Source organism: Peromyscus eremicus, chromosome 12 (genome assembly GCF_949786415.1).
Source record: "Peromyscus eremicus chromosome 12, PerEre_H2_v1, whole genome shotgun sequence".
NCBI classification, from domain to species: Eukaryota; Metazoa; Chordata; class Mammalia; order Rodentia; family Cricetidae; genus Peromyscus; species Peromyscus eremicus.
Genome location: NC_081428.1, coordinates 60,150,741 through 60,167,733, shown reverse-complemented (window position 1 = coordinate 60,167,733; position 16,993 = coordinate 60,150,741). Strand labels below are relative to the sequence as shown.

General features: G+C 47.2%; 1 protein-coding gene across 1 annotated transcript in view; it reads right to left on the bottom strand.

Moving 5' to 3' along the window:
* Positions 1-16,993, bottom strand: part of Kalrn (kalirin RhoGEF kinase) — a 604,693-nt gene that overhangs the window by 114,789 nt on the left and 472,911 nt on the right. The window lies entirely within an intron of this gene.

The following is a 16,993-nucleotide window of genomic DNA, read 5'->3' as shown; positions in this document are numbered from 1 at the left end:
CCGATCCCCAGGGGTTTGTTTGTGTGGCACAGCAGGAGAGCCGCTGGTGTGCTGTGATGTGTATCAGAATAACCTGGAGAGCGCGCTAAAGCACAAATTCCTTCCAGAATCTAGTTTCTGATCTAGTGGGTGTTGAGTGGACCTCAGAATTCTCACTGTTGCACGTTCCCAGGTGATGCTGGTTCGGTACAGAAATTACAGTGAGAATCACTCATGTTGTGATTATTTCCCTCACCTATTTGCCAGCCACACTTCTTTTTGTGCTCACACCTTTTTTTTTTTTTTTTTTTTTTTTTTTTATAGGACACAGCCTTCCTTCACAAGGTCAGGAATTGGTCTTGTTTACCCTGGACCCAGTGTCTAGAACAGAGCTTGGCACAGAGCATGTTTTTGGATGTGGCTGACATCTTCCTCCTGTCCAGCCCCAACTCCAAAGATGACCCAAGCAAGACCTGGGCTTACATGTCAGTCACAGGCTTTGGATGAGGCTTAGCATCTGATCCAATTTCATGCAATAAGCATAAACCTTGAGAGCTTAGCAAGAGCTAGTGAGAAAGCAGCAATCTCTTTGCAGAAGATTTTTAAGTTGGTACAATGTCAGCCTAAAGCATCTGAGGTAGTCTTGCTGCAACCAGGAAAGAAGCTGCATTGGAAGGAAGCCAACAGAGGAAGGAGAAAACAGGGAGGGGGAGGGAAGATAGGTAGGTAGATAGATAGATAGATAGATAGATAGATAGATAGATGGATAGACAGACAGAAAGATGATAGATGGGTAAATAGGTAGGTAGGTAGATAAATATATAGGTAGATGATAGATAGGTAGGCAGATAGATAGACAGACAGACAGATAGATATAGGTGGATGGATAGATACATAGACTGACTCTTACTTCAGAAAGTTTTCTGGAAAAGCTATCTGCCTACTTCTAAAGTTCTGGCTAAAAACCCCTGACCTGCAGGAGTATCTTTAGATTGTTCTGAATTTCCACAGGTGGCCAAATCTCACCCTCATTTTTGGCATTGTCTTTAGTGATAATGGCAGCCCGTCTAAATCAACGAGGCTACTTGCCTACCTACCTACCAGTCCATTTTGTGTCTCAATCCCTCTGCACCCAACAGGAAACCCTGAAGGACTCCTGGGTCTTGGCCTGCAGATGCCCTGGACCAGATGCCTCAATGCCAGGTCTGGCATGGGGCACCAGTATGACTGTTATTTCTTTCAGGTTAGCCACCGCCTTGGGTCACACTGGGCTGTGACCACAGGCGCCCACTTGTCTTTTCTATCAATACACACATGTCCCATTTCTTGCTATGGGAACACTGTTTTCAGATGCACGGAGCAGAGGTTTTTCTAGATCACAGTATTTCTCCATATTTCTTAGTGACAACCCAGGTCAGAGATATAAGGGATAGCAACTTTACCCAAGGTTGGGTCTAGAGCTCTTTGGGCACCTTTATTCTGTGTCAAGTACATTCAGGTCACCCATTCCCCAGCTTCCCAGTGACACTCCCAGGCTCAGAGAGGCTGAGTGCATGGCTCCTAGTGAGCTCAGAGGACTGGCCCCACCTGTCCCACCCCCCACTGCAGCCACCATAGCTTCAGAAAGCTCAGCCAAGGACTCCTCTGTGAAGCCAGGGCAGAGCAGCATAGGCTGTAGTTGTCTGGGAAGAGTCCAGCTGTGTGTGGAGTTTAGGAAGCAGCTAACCACAGGCATCTTTGCCTTCTCCAACTCTAACAACTGGCTTCCCCACCCATTCTTCTGTTCCTGTTGTTGTTGTTGTTATTATTGTTCTTTGAAGATGGGAGTCTCACTGTGTTGCCCAGGCTGATCTTGTACCTTTGAACGTACACAATAGTCTCATCTCAGCCTCACACGTGGCTGGGATGACAACGTGTGCCACCGTGCCTGGCATTCATTCCCGTTATGCTCCATGATTGCTAAGTACATGTTCCTTAATTACCATCTTCGCGGTGTTGATTTCTGACCTCCGATCTGCTTGCCTGCCGGCACCAGGATGGTCCGTAAGTTTCTCCAAGGAACCCAGCCCTGCCTTCCTTTTGGGGCTATGGCTTAACCTCATACAATTCTTGCCAGGCATCGGTCACTTATTCCACAAGTAATCCGGCCTTTGAACAGTTCCTGTCGTTCTCAGCCAGAACTCCTGGCTCTAGGACATGACCCCTTGTTCTAGTCCTTAGGCCCTCCTGCCAAGGTTTAAGCTGGTCCCCGTGACAAGCTGGAGAGCAGGGTATATAAATGGGAATCTATATAGGAAGTAAGACTTTTATCAGACACGTTCCCTGACCAAAAACAAAGAAGAGCTGGGTGAATTCTAGAAGCAGTGGGTTCAATTTTCCATGATGGACAAAGAAACTGGAGCAAGAGCCAAGCCTGGACACGAGACACAGGTTTCTTCTTTATGTGGAAAGAGAAATGGAGACAACAGTTACCCCTGAGCAGAAGCACTGGAGACTTGATCTGTTTGTTTTTCTGAATCTAATTTCCAGAGCTTCAAGTATGCCTTTTCCAAAACTGTGCAATCTATGTGTGTGACTAGTCCCAAACGACAGTTTATTTTAATGGTAATAACTACAGAAGCAGCATGGCCGCCAGCATTATACACAGGAATCCCTTCTAGTCATCTTTGTTTGATTTAGCCATTGCTAATCTTGTGGGTAGCACTATCTATAGAGAGCTGGCTATAGGACTCCAAGGAGGCAACCATAGTAAGCTCATCCCACAGGACTCCAGCAACTGCCTTGTGAATGCGTTTCCCTGCTCCTGCCCACCCAGCATCTTCTTGCTTCTTTCTGGTTTTCTCACTTAACCCTAAAGGAGTTAAACACCACTTCACCCTCCAACACCCTCTTCAGGAAAGGGCCTCAGTTCCTCTTCTGGTTTGGGCCAGGCTCAAGGCAGTGGGTGACCCAGGCAAATTGTAGGGTAGCATGGAGCACTTAGTGTCTCCTCGGACTGGCCAGTGTTCACATTCTTCTGTGGGGACAGAGATAGAGCTGTTGGTAGCAAGGACAGATTCCTGGAGATCCATGCTGAGCAGCCTCTGAGCTGAGCTCAGAGGAGGGAGCTATTTATCAAAGTGAAAGGTGGCTGCAGCTAGAGTTGCTAAAAACAACCACCCCAGGTTCTATGCATTTCCAAAAATGCTCATTTGTAAGTAGGTCAAAGTGTTCCCAAAGGAGAGTAGAGAGAAGCGCAAGTCTATCACTTTGACTGAGTTCCGATTTAGGTAGGTATCTACTTGCTAAGTGTCCACTGCAAGGGTGGGCATTTAATTCCAACTGTCAGAGCCACCTGTACTCCCATGGGCAGAAGCAGCAGCCCATAGCTTCCTGGGGACCAACAGTGATGCTGATGTGTCAGGTAGAAAGGCAGTTTTGTAGGGATGCAATTCAGGTCAGTTTACTCAAGGTTTCCACTCACAGTTGGATTGGAGGACCTCACCTCATATTTCATTCTAAATAAATGAGGGGTGCTTAGTTTCATGTCCCCAGAGACAGCCCAGCATGAGACATCATTCCCTACTCCCATCCTGAGGTCTTCCTGCTAAGGCTTGAGCTAGTTCCTTCCACATGCTGAGCCTGGCTGTCTTAGGGTTTCCATTGCTGTGAAAAGACACCATGGCCACTCTTATAAAGGAAAACACTTAATTGGGGGTGGTTTGCTTATAGTTCAGAGGTTCAGTTCATTATCATCATGGTGGGTCATGGCGTGCAGGCAGACATGGTGCTGGAGAAGTAACTGAGAGTCCTACATCTTGCAGGCAACAGGAAGCCGTCTGAGTGTCACACAGAGAAAAGCTTGAGCAAAAGAGATCTCAAAGCTTGCCTCCATGGTGACACACTTCCTCCACCAAGGCCATACCCACTCCAACAAGGCCACACCTCCCAATAGTGCCACACCCTTCAGGGGCCATTTTCTTTCAAACCACCACACTGGCCCTTTCCATGGTCACTCCACAGGGGTCTTCAGTGCATGACTCCCCCTTCCTTCCTGTAAATATTTACTGAGGACTTACAAGCCAGTCACTGTGCTAGATGTTGCGGGTCAAGCAATGATCAAAACAGACAAGAATCCCTGCACCTGTAGGAGGAGTTTACAGGAAGGGCCAAAGGAGAAAAAGATGATGAACACTGATTGACGTGTCTGGTATGAATGAAGGAAAGGGAAGAAACCAAGGCAGGGAATGAAGTGCACAGTGAGATGGGGAGGATGGAAGTATCCAATCAGGTCAAGCACATGCAGACATGAAGGCAGTGAGACGCAGCCATCAGGTGACAGGAACCTGGGGAAGCTGGGTGCTCCAGACAGAAGAGCAAACGGCTGGGCCCCTGAGGTTGAGTATGATTGGCTTCCACTGAGACGCTGGGTCAGGCTGGTCAGGGAGTGGTAGGATGAGGTAGGCAGCATGGCAACTCCACCAAGTGGCACCCTAATACCCAGAACCCATTCACATGCCACCTCATAAGGTAGGGCTTGGCAGACATGACTCAGTTAAGGATTTTGACATAGGGAGGTTGTCCTGGGTTCTCTAGGCAGTCACAGTGTCGTCGCAGGCTTCCTTAAAGGCAGAAGACCTTCTGTGTGGTAGATGGAGAGGTGACTAGGAAGGAGGATCAGAGGCACATGACACTGGGCTTTGGAGATGTAGGAAGGGAACACAAGCCAAGGAACCCTGGTGGCTACAGAAGCTAGACCGGCAGGAACAGCTTCTTTTGTGGAGCTTATGAGAAGACAGCCCTCCTCACATGTCAACGTTAGCCCAGCACAGCTCATGTTGGATTTCTAATCTATGGAAGAGCAGGTTAATAAACTCGTGTTGTCTGAAGCTATGAAGTTTCTGACCTGTGTCAGCAGTATCAGGAATCTAACATACAGGCTCCTGAGCTGTCTCTTGAGTCTCTCTGAAGCCCCAGAAAGGACTTTGCTCCTGTTCAAAGTGACACAGAGGAATACATAGAAAGAAGGGTCTTGGGGTTGGGGATTTAGCTCAGTGGTAGAGCGCTGGGTTCAATCCTCAGCTTAAAAGAAAGAAAGAAGAGTCTTTATTCTGCCTCCAGGCATTGTCACCTGTGGGCTGCTGTGTAGGAGGCCAGCACTCAAGTGTCCTGTGGCTTACAGGGCCATGTGGAAACTAAGGTGAGGCACACAGTATCAGAGGTGATTTCTTGAGGTAGGCTGTAGACCGAGTTGAGAAACTAGACAGCTGCTTCCACTGCAATGTCACAAGCGAGGGAAGGCAGGCTGTGTAGTGTCTACATGGAGGGCAGAGGGCTGCTATTGAAAATGGCCACAGTTCAGCAGTTAACTCTGCAGCTCACACACGATTGAGCCTGAATGATAATGAGTATTCAGAGATGGGTAATGCCTGGGGGGCGCTCACCAACCTAAGACAGAGCGCCTGTGTGGCCTGGGCAGGCGTCTCCATGATGGGTAAGGTGACCTGCTGATGTCCCATGCAACCTAAGTCAGAAGTTCATTTTTTAGTAAAAGGGGGGACCTGTAGGGCCCTGGCCCCCGTTTTGGATAACTATTGCCTTGCTTGCTGACCTTGACCTTGATATCCTCCCTATGCTAATTCCCTCCCGGGTTTCACCCTCCTGAATGCTTAAGGGAAGTTCCTTGTCTATGTATCCTGCATAATGGGCATTAACAGCTTAGATGCAAGATTGTAAAACATCTGTAGCAAACTTCTGCCCTCCAGGGTTCTCCCATTGTGTTATAAGCCTGTATTTAAGACCTCCTCCCTCCTTCAATAAACAGCATTCGGCATTAAAAAAAAAAATAAAAAAAATAATAATAAAATAAATAAAAAGAAAAGAAAAAAAGAAAAGAAAATGGCCACAGTTGGTTCCTAGCCCCAAATCTTCAGATGTAGGTGTAGTTCCCAGCCCTCATCCCAGGAGAGGATAGAAACCATCCCAGCAGACCACAGCTGGTCCAAATGCAGAGAACAACTCACGGTGGAGTGCCCAGCTCTAACTGATACATCTACAACATAACTCCCATCCCTAAGGCTCGGGGAATGTCCTGGAAGAGTGTAAGAGTCAGAGGCCTGGAAATGTGCTGTGAGTGTGTGTCTCCATGAAAGGCAGAGAAGCTACACCCATGGTACCACAACAATATGGCTGCCTCACCAAGACCAGGTTTCACCCTCACCTTGTTTCACAAACAAGACATGCTAATACAGAAAAGGGGAACCTCGAGGAACCCCACCTGTAAACAAAGAGCTACAGGTCACTAAGAACTGCTGAGAGAGGGCGACATTCTTCCATAATACCAAGTGCTCAGCCTTTGCTGTATTTATATATTTGTGCATCTGTACCTTTAGTAATAATATAAAAGAAAAAGAGGCCATGAATTCAAGAGGGAATAAGGGGAGAAGATATAGAGGGGGCTAGATGGAGAAAGGAGAAGAGGGGAAATGATGTAATTATATTTTAATAAAAATAAAAAAATTCATAAAATAAAGCAAAATGACCACAGCTGACAACATAAAGACATCATATGCATGTTGCCAGGACTAGGCTAAGGCTCAGTGAGGAGCTGTTCTCAAGGGCAGGCAGGGAGAAGGGTACTGACCACTCTGTCCTTCAGAGAGCGTCAGAGTCCCACTGCCTACACCTCTCCAAGCTGCTCCAACAAAGGCCTGGGGGCCTGAGATGCTCGTGCCTCCCCTGAGCAGTGAGGACAGGCTCATCCCAGCTGCCCAGACCACTGCACACCTTTTCCTCTTTCTAAGCCACAGTCAGTGTTCCTGGGTTTCTTTATTCCTTTAGTGTGCAGTCCTTCATAGAGCCAAGCAAGGGGCAATTGTGACATTTCCTCTCTGGGGGACACTGACAGCTTAAGCTTCTTCTGGGAGCCTTTCCTCTCTGGACCAGATCCCTGGTGCTCACTGCCATGCTGAGCTCACCAGTTGTCTCAGGAGGCCACACACATCATACCACACCTCCCTGCTATTTCCCCTCTGGACAGTGAGGGATATTATCATCACCATGCAGATGTATTTACATTAGGGGCAGCAGGTACTGATGGAATTGGTGTTAGGCAGAAGGTAAGTCGCAGGATGAGGGAAACCTCTTGACCTCCATGGGGGCTGCCAAGGAGAGAAGTGTTTTCCTGGGACAGCCCTGTGCCTCCTGATGGAGACAGAATATACTGAAGCCGTGAAGCAAGGGTAGTTAGGAGGGATACCCTGGGCCTACTTGGCTGTGTGTTCTAAGTCACACATCTCACTGGTGGCTACTCCCTCTGGAATCTTATTTAGAACACAAAGGGCTTGGACTCTCTTGCAAAGACCATGTCAGGTCAAACCCCTTTCTGCATGTTGGTGGATGACAGAAAGGACCTCTCATAGACCAGAAACAAAAGCAGGGAGAGAGAGAGAGAGCACATCGAATGACATAATACTGAAAATCCTTAAGATGAAACCAGAAACAAGACCCTGGCTTCTCAAGACAGCCCCGAAGAGGGTTCAGGCTAGAAACACCTTAGACTTGGCCTGATAGAGGTCAGAGAAAGCACCATGGCAGAAGGGAAATCCATTTTAACAGTGTGCTTCTGGTGTGTGGCCTGCATGCTGAGAACTCTACTGTATGAGACGTGGATGCTGATAATGCATCACTTATACTTGAAGTATCTCAAGGTCACAAGCTGGTCAGTGGCTGAGGCAGGACCCAGACTTGTATTGTTTACCAAGATCCTTAGCTATCCAATACCTCTTCCCATCTCTTCTTATTGCCTGCTACACATCCTGGGAAAGCCTCTGGTCACTGTTGTATTCTAAAGTGAGAGCCTGTGCACACAGCAGTAAGACCAATCTCACAGGTGAAAAGGCACCATTACTTTATACTGCTTCCCTCCAATCATCCAGGAACTCTGGGAGACATTGTCACCAGCTTCACGGACACAAAAACAGCCCAAGAAGACAAGGGACTTTCCACTTGACATAAACACTCTTTTATTCCACACCACCTTTGGAGTCCACCGACTCTTTGAGGACCAGTTCCTCCTGTTTCCACAGAGAGTTACGAGTACCCTTCTAAGGACAAGACAAGTTGATCATAACACATTAGCATGTGTTATAAATGGTGGTGTATGCCCATAATCCCAAAACGTGGGAGGCAGAAGCAGGAGGATAAGGAGTTCAAAGCCAGCCTCTACAACAGGGCAAATTTAAGGCTAGCCTAGGCTAGTAAGACCCTGTCTCAAAAGAAAAAAAAACAAAAGTAGAAACATACAAAACATGCTGATCGTCAGTCATTTTTGACTACAAAAGCGGAAAGTTTGTGTGGTCTGATCGGATAAATTGCACCTCAAAGCGAAGATACTTGTTTTATGTTTGGTATACTTTACGTAAGTAATTTAGGCTAATGACTTCAGGTCACCACAGGTACTTATCTAGTCTGGAGAAAGAAAACAGACATTTTTTAGAATTCCCAGAGGCAATTCAGGAAGACTGATGAGGGTAATAAAAATGGCCACTTCAGCCCGCACAGCAGAGGAAGGACTGTTAGGAGGAGGCAGTCAAACTCGAGCAGACATTCAGAGTGGGAAGGTCCTTGCCTCGAAGCCCTCTGTCTGGAGGACACCAGGTCAGAGGTTTGTGAGTGAGAGTCCAGTCCTCATCCAGGTTAAGACTGGGCGGCAGAGTCCCCATCCCAGGGTATCAAACAGGACCACTAATCCACAAACACAAACAACCACTTTAAAGAAGTTAGGAGTGCCGGGTTTACATGTTTTATTTGAAGTGTCTGATAAAGGATTCAGGGAGAAACTGCTGGGTTCGCACGCCTTAAGAGAGTAGTTTTCAACATTCTAAAAATATTCTATTTTATGCGTACGGGTGTTTTGCCTACATGTAGGCATGTGTACCATGTGTGTGCCTGGTGTCTGCGGAGTTCAGAAGAAGGTGTCAAGTTCCTTGGGACTGAAGTTACTGGTGGTTGTGAGCCACTATGGGGTGTGAGGAACCACACATGGGTCCTCTGCAAGAGCAATAAGCGCTCTTAACCGCTGAGCCATCTCTCAAGGCTAACATCCAAGTTTTATATGTAATGCATAGTACTTCATTCCAGAAAAAAGATTAGAAGTAGATGGTTGGGTGGGGGATGGGATGGGGGATGGGATGGGAAAGCTGATCAGGGCTGGGCAGGAAGCAAGTATCTAGATTTGAGTGCTAAGTATGAGGAATTTCTTAGGGTTGGAACTGCACTCAAGTCCAACAGACTTCTGGAATCATATGCCACAGTCTCTCGGGGTTTCCCTGTCAAGCTTGACTCACCTCCTGTCAGGGATACTGCAGAAGAGGTTCCCTGTATTAGAGAAGAGGGTCAAGCCCATTATCTGCAATTTTAGGATTCCAGAAGCTCAATTAAACATAATCAAGAGCCACATACAGATTTTATTCTATTATTTTAAAAAAAGGAGGATTTAATTCCAACTTTTTCTTTTTCTTTTTTCTGTTTTTTGTTTTTTTTTTGTTTTTTTTTTTTTTTTGAGACAAGGTTTCTCTGTGTAACCCTGGCTGTTCTGGTACTCGCTCTGTAGACCAGGCTGGCCTCAAACTCAGAGATCCTCCTGCCTCTGTCTCTTGAGTGCTGGAATTAAAGGTGTGCGCCACCACACCTGGCTCAATTACTATATTTCTTATTCAATGCATTTGTTCCAGGTACTGAGAGTATGGTGGTTGGTTTGTCTGTTGAGGAAAGGATCTCTGTGTGGCCCCAGCTGGACTGAATTTGCTGTGTAGCCAAGACTGCTCAGGGCTTCTGATCTTCCTGCGTCCATCTCCCAAGGGCTGAGTGTGAGCATCTAGCCTAACAGACTGATTAAAACCCACACATTTTACTGTTTCCGTCGTAGGTGTACTATACCGGCAATGCTATTATGGAATGAAAGTGTAGGGACCCTCTGTCTTCCTCATTCCCAAGACTCCATGGGGCAATGGGCTCTGAATTTACATGTAGCTTACATAAATGAAGAGGGGCTGGAGGACAGCCTGCTGCAGTTTGTAACCAGCTCCATGCCTGAAAGGAACCGTTTTGACAATACTCATCTTCCATGCCTTTTTAGTTTCTTATGGCTTTCTTATTGCATGGCAGAGCAATCTAAAACCCAAGGTTCCTGCTCTTAACGCAAAATTATACTAAAAAACATGTGTGTGTGTGTGTGTGTGTGTGTGTGTGTGTGTGTGTGTGTGTGTGATTGGACCTTTAGAGGAGTCTTCTAATGGGCAGAGGGACATTAATTTCTCTGGATTGGATAGTAACAGAACCAAGAAAGGGACCCTGAACTTTTGGGTGTTTGGTGCCTGGGATTTTAGTAGTGGAATGTGCTGTCTGTTGGACAGACTGCAGCAGCTTCAAGGCTAGATTGGCTCCTGTCAGAGGCAGATAAACACTGCCTTGCTGTGGGATGCCTTTCTGTATGCTGTGAATATATTCTGTTCCCACCAGTTAGTAAATAAAGCTGTTTTGGCCTATGGCAAGAAAGCTTACAGCCAGGCAGGAAATTCAAGTAGAGATACAGAGAGAAGAAGGGTAGAGCTGGAGGAGACGCCAGCCTGCTGCCCAAGGAGCAACATGCCAGCAGTTATGTGGCAAAACATAGATTAATAGAAATGGGTTAATTTAAGATAGAGCTAGCTGGTAAGAAACTTAAGCCATAGGCCTACAGTTTGTAAATAATACTGAGGCTCTGAATGATTGTTTTATAAGCGGCTGAGGGACCGCAGGGCTGGGCAGGACTGGAGGAACTCGGGACCATGAGGCCAGACAGGACCTGAGAAAACTTTCAACTACACTGCCTATTGTCTAGAGTACTGCACAGGACTGTTCTGCCCGGGACTTCATAGTAGGCCAAGTACGGTGTGACAGTTAATACTGATGTCAACTGGACAGGCTCTGGCATCACTGTAGAAATAAGCATCAGGTCCTGTCTGTATAAGGATCATCTCGACATCAGGCTAACAGAGGTGGGAGATCCACCCTAACTGTGGACAATGCTAATTCATGCATTGGGGTCCTGGACTAGATAAAAAGGAGAGAGAGCAAGCCAAGCACCAGCACACACAGTTCTTCACAGCTGGGTCGTGGGTGCCATGTAAACAGTGGCCTCGAGTCCCTCCCACTGCCCCAGCTTCCCCACACGACGACTGGGGAGCTGCTTTCATCAGGCATACACACAGGACAAAGTCTACCTCTGGCTGCTGCTTTTCTTCCCAGGGAGGGAAGAAGTTGGTGCCAGAGGTGAGAGAGAGAGAGTTGGGAAGGTATGCTGTAGTGTATTTTGTTTTGTTTAGAGACAGGGGCTCACTCTCTAGCCCAGACTAGCCTCACATTTGTGTGATCTTTCTGTCTTTACCTCCCAAGTGTCGGAACTACAGGCCTGAGCCACCGTGTGTGGCTGGTGTGGCCTTTGTAACAGGGTCAGTGTCCTCCAATCCTCGTCCAAGTAGACTGTTCAACTCAGGGAGCCTCAGATGGAAGGCAAACTAAAGTATGAATTCTGATGCCTTCAGCCTTGGGAGGCTGTTGAGCAGAATGGAGGGCCAGACCCTGGGAACAGACAGCCTGTGAACACATAGCAAGCACCATCTGAAAGCTTTGCCACCTACAGCAATCATCTATTCTCTACAAGACCGTTTCCTTGTCTGTAAAATGAGCAAAATACAATTTATTGTCACTAAAGCATCAGCCATAAAACCAGCCCAGAGTAAGACTCAATAAATGAAGGGTTTTTGTTGTTGTTAAGTAGTCACAGATTTACACACTGATGTCAACTATCACAACCTTGTTCAGTGTCCTCAGGCCATTGGTGGTATTTACCCACAGCCTGAGGAAGTGTCCTGAGGTCAGCTAGGTGATAACAGTGGATAAGTCCAAGAGCTAGAACTCCCTGTGTCCAGTCAGGGCCACCAGGGCCACTGCCCTTTGCTCCAGGCTGTCCTGACACCCTGCGATTTACGTAACCCAGAGAGACATCTCTTTACACTTCTTCTGAACACAAGACCCAGCCAGAAGGCGGCACACAGGCATACCTCAGATATCACGGTAAAGACAGACCTGGATTGGGTTTTGGAGCCTGGGCCCAAGGGTCCAGTGCTAACCTGAAACAATCATCACTATTTTAAAGCATACATTGCTCTGGCATTAGGCACATTCACTTTAAAAGGTGTTTAACCTGAGAGAATAAGGAGTATGTTCAGTATGGTGTACAAGCAAGACATCTCCAGAAGTTTCCTAACTTGTGAAACTGAAACTGTACCCACTGAACAATTTAATTGTCTAGTCCCCTCCTTTCCCTGGTCCCTGGAAATCACCATTCTGCCTTTTGCCTATGTAAAGCTGACTATTCAAAGTCTGTCATATAAGTGAAATAATGGAGTATTTGTCTCGGTGACTGGGTTATTTCACTTTACATAATGTCCCCAGGGTCTGTCCATGATGTAATCTGGTGTCAGATTTTCCTTCCTTTTTAAGCTTGAATGGTATTCCAGTGTATGTGTGTCATACTTTGTATATTCATTTGTCCATGGACACCCGTGGCTGTCATGAACAATACTATGAACACGGGTGTATAAATATGCTTGTATCTTTGCTTTCAATTCATGTTGAAATACTTCTACAAGTGGGACTACAGAGCACTAATATCATATGTTAAATACACACACACACACACACACACACACACACACACGTGCATATATATAGTTAGAGATTTCCTACAGTGTTTTCCACAGCTGTGGAGACATTTTACATTCCAACTAGCCATCCAGCAGTGTTCCAACTTCCGTACATCCTTATAGATAATCTGTGATTTTCTGAGGCGTGTCCACATTAACTAAGAGTCATTCTAATGGGTCGGAATGGTACGACATTGAGGTATTGATTTGCATTTTCCTGAGCAGAGATATTGAATCTTTCCCATGCTCACTGGCACCTGAGTGTCTTCTCTGGTGAAGCTTCTATCCAAGCCTTTTGCCCATATGTTGGTCTAACTGTTTTGTCCTTCCTTGCTGAGCTCTACGTCTTGCTACATACCGGATGGAATGCACACCTGCCTTCCATCACTTTTTTCCAGGCCTCACATCTAGGGATGCTAAACCCATAACCCACAGAGCATCAGAATCATCAAGGAACTTTAAATACTGGGGAGGCAGATGCCTGATTTTGGGTCTAGGGTAGGGCGTGTTATTAAAGAACCAAACAGAATACCTCTGGATTTCAGGAGTTGGAAAATCACTATAAAGTCTTTGTCCTTCATGGGGTGTTGCCCACGATTACCTGCTGCTGAGAAAGCAAGAGGGGCCTATGGAGAGAAGATCAGATCTCAGAAGGCCCAACTCCAGAGAGACTCCTGAGAGGATAGGGTGAAGAAAGGGTGTGAAATGTGGGCCTGCCCCAATTTGGTTACAACCGATATTTCTTGACAACCCTATCATAAGTCACAACATGCAAGTGTCAGAACAGCCCTCTCCTGTCCCAGAGGTCTTCCAGGAGAGGACGGGCAGAAAAAAATCCTAGGGCCTTCTAGAAGCCTGCAGGCTAAGTGTGCAGGTGGTGGTGGTAGTGGTGATGGGGGTGGGGCTTCTCTGCCCCATCTCCTTGTGGGTTGGGAGAGGGACTGTGCCTTCCTATGACCCGGAATCTCTTTGGAAGATAGAAGACTGGGTTAGTGCAGTGATTCTCAACCCAGGCTGTACCTTAGATTCACTTCTCATGCCCCCTACAGGGATTCTGACTAGCTGTTCTGGGTACTGTCACACTGGAAGGCTCGCACCTTACTTTAATGGGCACACTGGGTGAAGACCTGTTCTAGCGGCTCCCTGAACTCCCTCCTTGATGCTCTGTAGTCCCCGTGGCCCCGTTTCTGGTCCAATTATCCATACAGCATTTAGCACACCATAGACAGTCCCGACTTCACACAGCCTGTGAAGCACGGACTTGCACCAACCCAAAAAGGTTAACAGGGCTAGTTCCTTTGTCCTGGGAACTGAAGTGGAAATCAATTCTGGTCTTCTCACCTCCACGTTCCCAGATGGGGCTGTCCTCTCCTACGCCACAATGCCAGAGGAAGGCATTCTGGGTAACTTCTAATATAGAGTGCCCGAAGAAGAAAAGTCGCAGCTGGTAGAAGAAAAGGGCCAGGTTGCCAGTAGGCGGCCATCTGGGGTGTGAGCAGGAGCAGCCCACTGGGTCTCTGCTGCTCCCAAACACGGTGTTATTCAGGGCACCAGAGGGGCTCTGTAGTGACTTAGACCCTAACTGCTGGGAGCAGGGCATGCGCATGATCATAGTCATATTCATCTCCCCCAACTCATCTCATTTGGCTGCCCAGGCAGTTCTGAATTTGTGGCAACCCTCCTGCCTCAGCCTCCTGGGAGCTGGGAATGTAGGATGCAAGCCTCCATGCTTGGCTGGGCACCCCCGTTTTCTAGCTCAGCTGGGAATGAGAATGGCTTTTCCGGGTTGCTGGTTTGTAGGCCCAACTAGCCGGCCTGTGTTTGGAAAGAAAGGCCAATCTGCAAATAAAGAGCCACCCAAACCTGGTGATGGGACTGGTGGTCACTTTTGGAAGCCCGTCTGACTGGTTTAGTTGCCTAGGAAAGTTCTGCAATGGTTTGCCTCCCTCCTTTCTTCCCTCTTTTCCGTCCTGGTCCTCACCTCCCATTGTTAGCTGTATCTCCCTCTAATCTACCCTGGAGGATTTTTACTCCGAATGCCTCCATCTCTGTCGTAGATGGCGTCATTACCCTCCGACTCTCCATCTTTGGTTTGATGTAGTGGGCCCAGCTATGAGAGTATGCACAGATCACCCAGCCACAGACCGGCAAGGGGAAGTCTAGGCCCCACCTCGTCTCAGTACTGAAGCTGAGGCCCTCCTCAGTGAAAACAACCCATACCTGGGATCTATGGGAAGCTAGCTTTCCCCAGCCCTCCTCCCTTCCCCTGTCTGCACTCTCTGGTCTCTGGCTGGATTTGTGGGAGTTTGTAGGCACTCTGCTGGGCAATCTGTGATGAATGAAATAAAAGTAACAACTTACAATAACAAAGGTGTGCTAAGTGCCAGGACCTGGTGTGTGTGCATATGTGCATGTGCGTGTACATGTGTTTTAACCTATTCCTTCATTTTAACCTCACAACAATCCATCCTCCACGGGCCCCACTTTTCCCCACTTAACTCAAAGCAGACCTGTTCACTAAGTTCCTGATTTTAGTCTCTCTTTACACCAAGAATTTCAGAGAGTTGTGGGTGCCGATTCTTCAAAGGACTGGGAAGCTGCAATTACAAATCCTACACAACTTCCCGGCAATCTCTCCAAGGTCCTCAGAGGAAAGAGGGGAGGAACCTAAACCAAAGGTTTAGGTATTACAGGATGGATGGAAACCCCCAGGCTGGATGGAGAGCTGGGCAGCCCAAACATGGCAGTCTACTATTGCCATCTAGTGTTCAGAAGTAGTTATGTCACAGTTGGCAGCATGCCAAGATGGAATTTCCAAACTTGTAGGTTTCCAAGCACTTAAAGTTATTAGCTATCAGGCAGCCCGCCCTGGGTCTCATGCATTGATGGTGTCCCCATGCTAATATCTGACCATTTATGCAACTCAGCTCCAGACTAAGACTTAGTTCTCTGTTAGTCTCGGGGTCTCAGTTTCCTCAATGTAAAAGGCATGAGTTCAAGGCCACACTGACTTTGGAAACCTGTGTTCTCAGACTCCATTGTGTATCAGCCACCTGGAGAGCAAGCTGGTGTGGTCACCTGCTGAGCAGATGGATGGAGCCTGAGCATCTGTATGTACTGTTAACCTGTTTCCAGGGCACACGGACACTGTTGGGCTGGAGACCATTCCTGGAGAGCCACTGCATCTGACCTCCCTGGCATCAGTAAATAAAAGGCACATGGAGGGAACACAGATTATACAGAAAACAGGCCAAGGCCTGGATAATGGGTGTATGGTGGCTCTTCTTGGTTGTCAACTTCACTATATCTGGAATTAACTGAAATCCAAAATTGGAGGGAACATCTGTGATGGATTATTTGCTAAATTTGAAGTAGAAAAATCCACTTATAATCTGGATCTGTGAGGTAGGAAAACACACCTTTAACTCAGATCTTTTTTTTTTTTTTTTTGGTTTTTCGAGACAGGGTTTCTCTGCTTAGCTTTGTGCCTTTCCTGGAACTCACTCTGTAGTCAAGGCTGGCCTCGAACTCACAGAGATCTGCCTGCCTCTTCCTCCCAAGTGCTGAGATTAAAGGCGTGCATCACCACCGCCCGGCTAACTCAGATCTTTTAAGATGGGAAAAGTCACCTCTAAACAGGGCCACACCTTCTGCTGGAAGCATATATAAGGACATGGAAGAAGGAAGCTTCACTCTTTGCCTGCTTGCTCTTGCCTTGCTAGCAAGACCATTCCTTCACTGGCATTAGAGCCTACTTCTTCAAGATTCCAGTGTCTACTGAAGACCAGCTGAGACATCCAGCCTCGTGGACTGAACAACTACTGGATTCTTGGACTTTCTGTTCATAGCCAGCCATTGTTGGATTAGCTGGACCACACCCTGTAAGTCATTCGAATAAATCCTATATATTCATTGAATGCATCAAAGAGAAAAAAGCGACGGGGTTGGGAGGGGACCTTGACCCCTGAGTGGGCAGAGGGGCTGGCCAAGTCCTACTTCACTGTGGCTGGTTGCTGGGGTTGCTTGGTCCTTCTGTCAGCGAGCAGATTCAAATCTAGGTGTAGTATGGGGCAGAGGGAAAGCTGGGAGAGAGCTTAGAGATCAGCAGTTAGCAAGCAGTTCAACCTTTGTTTTTTAAGAACAGATGGGCTTGGAGGGATTGGATGGCTTTCTCTAAGCCACACAGATACACTTAGCTTTCTCTTCAAGCTTTGAGCATATCCCTTCCACTTCTGGATCTCAGAAGAAATCTGGCTCAATCCAAGTGGACTCTGAGGCCAGTTCTA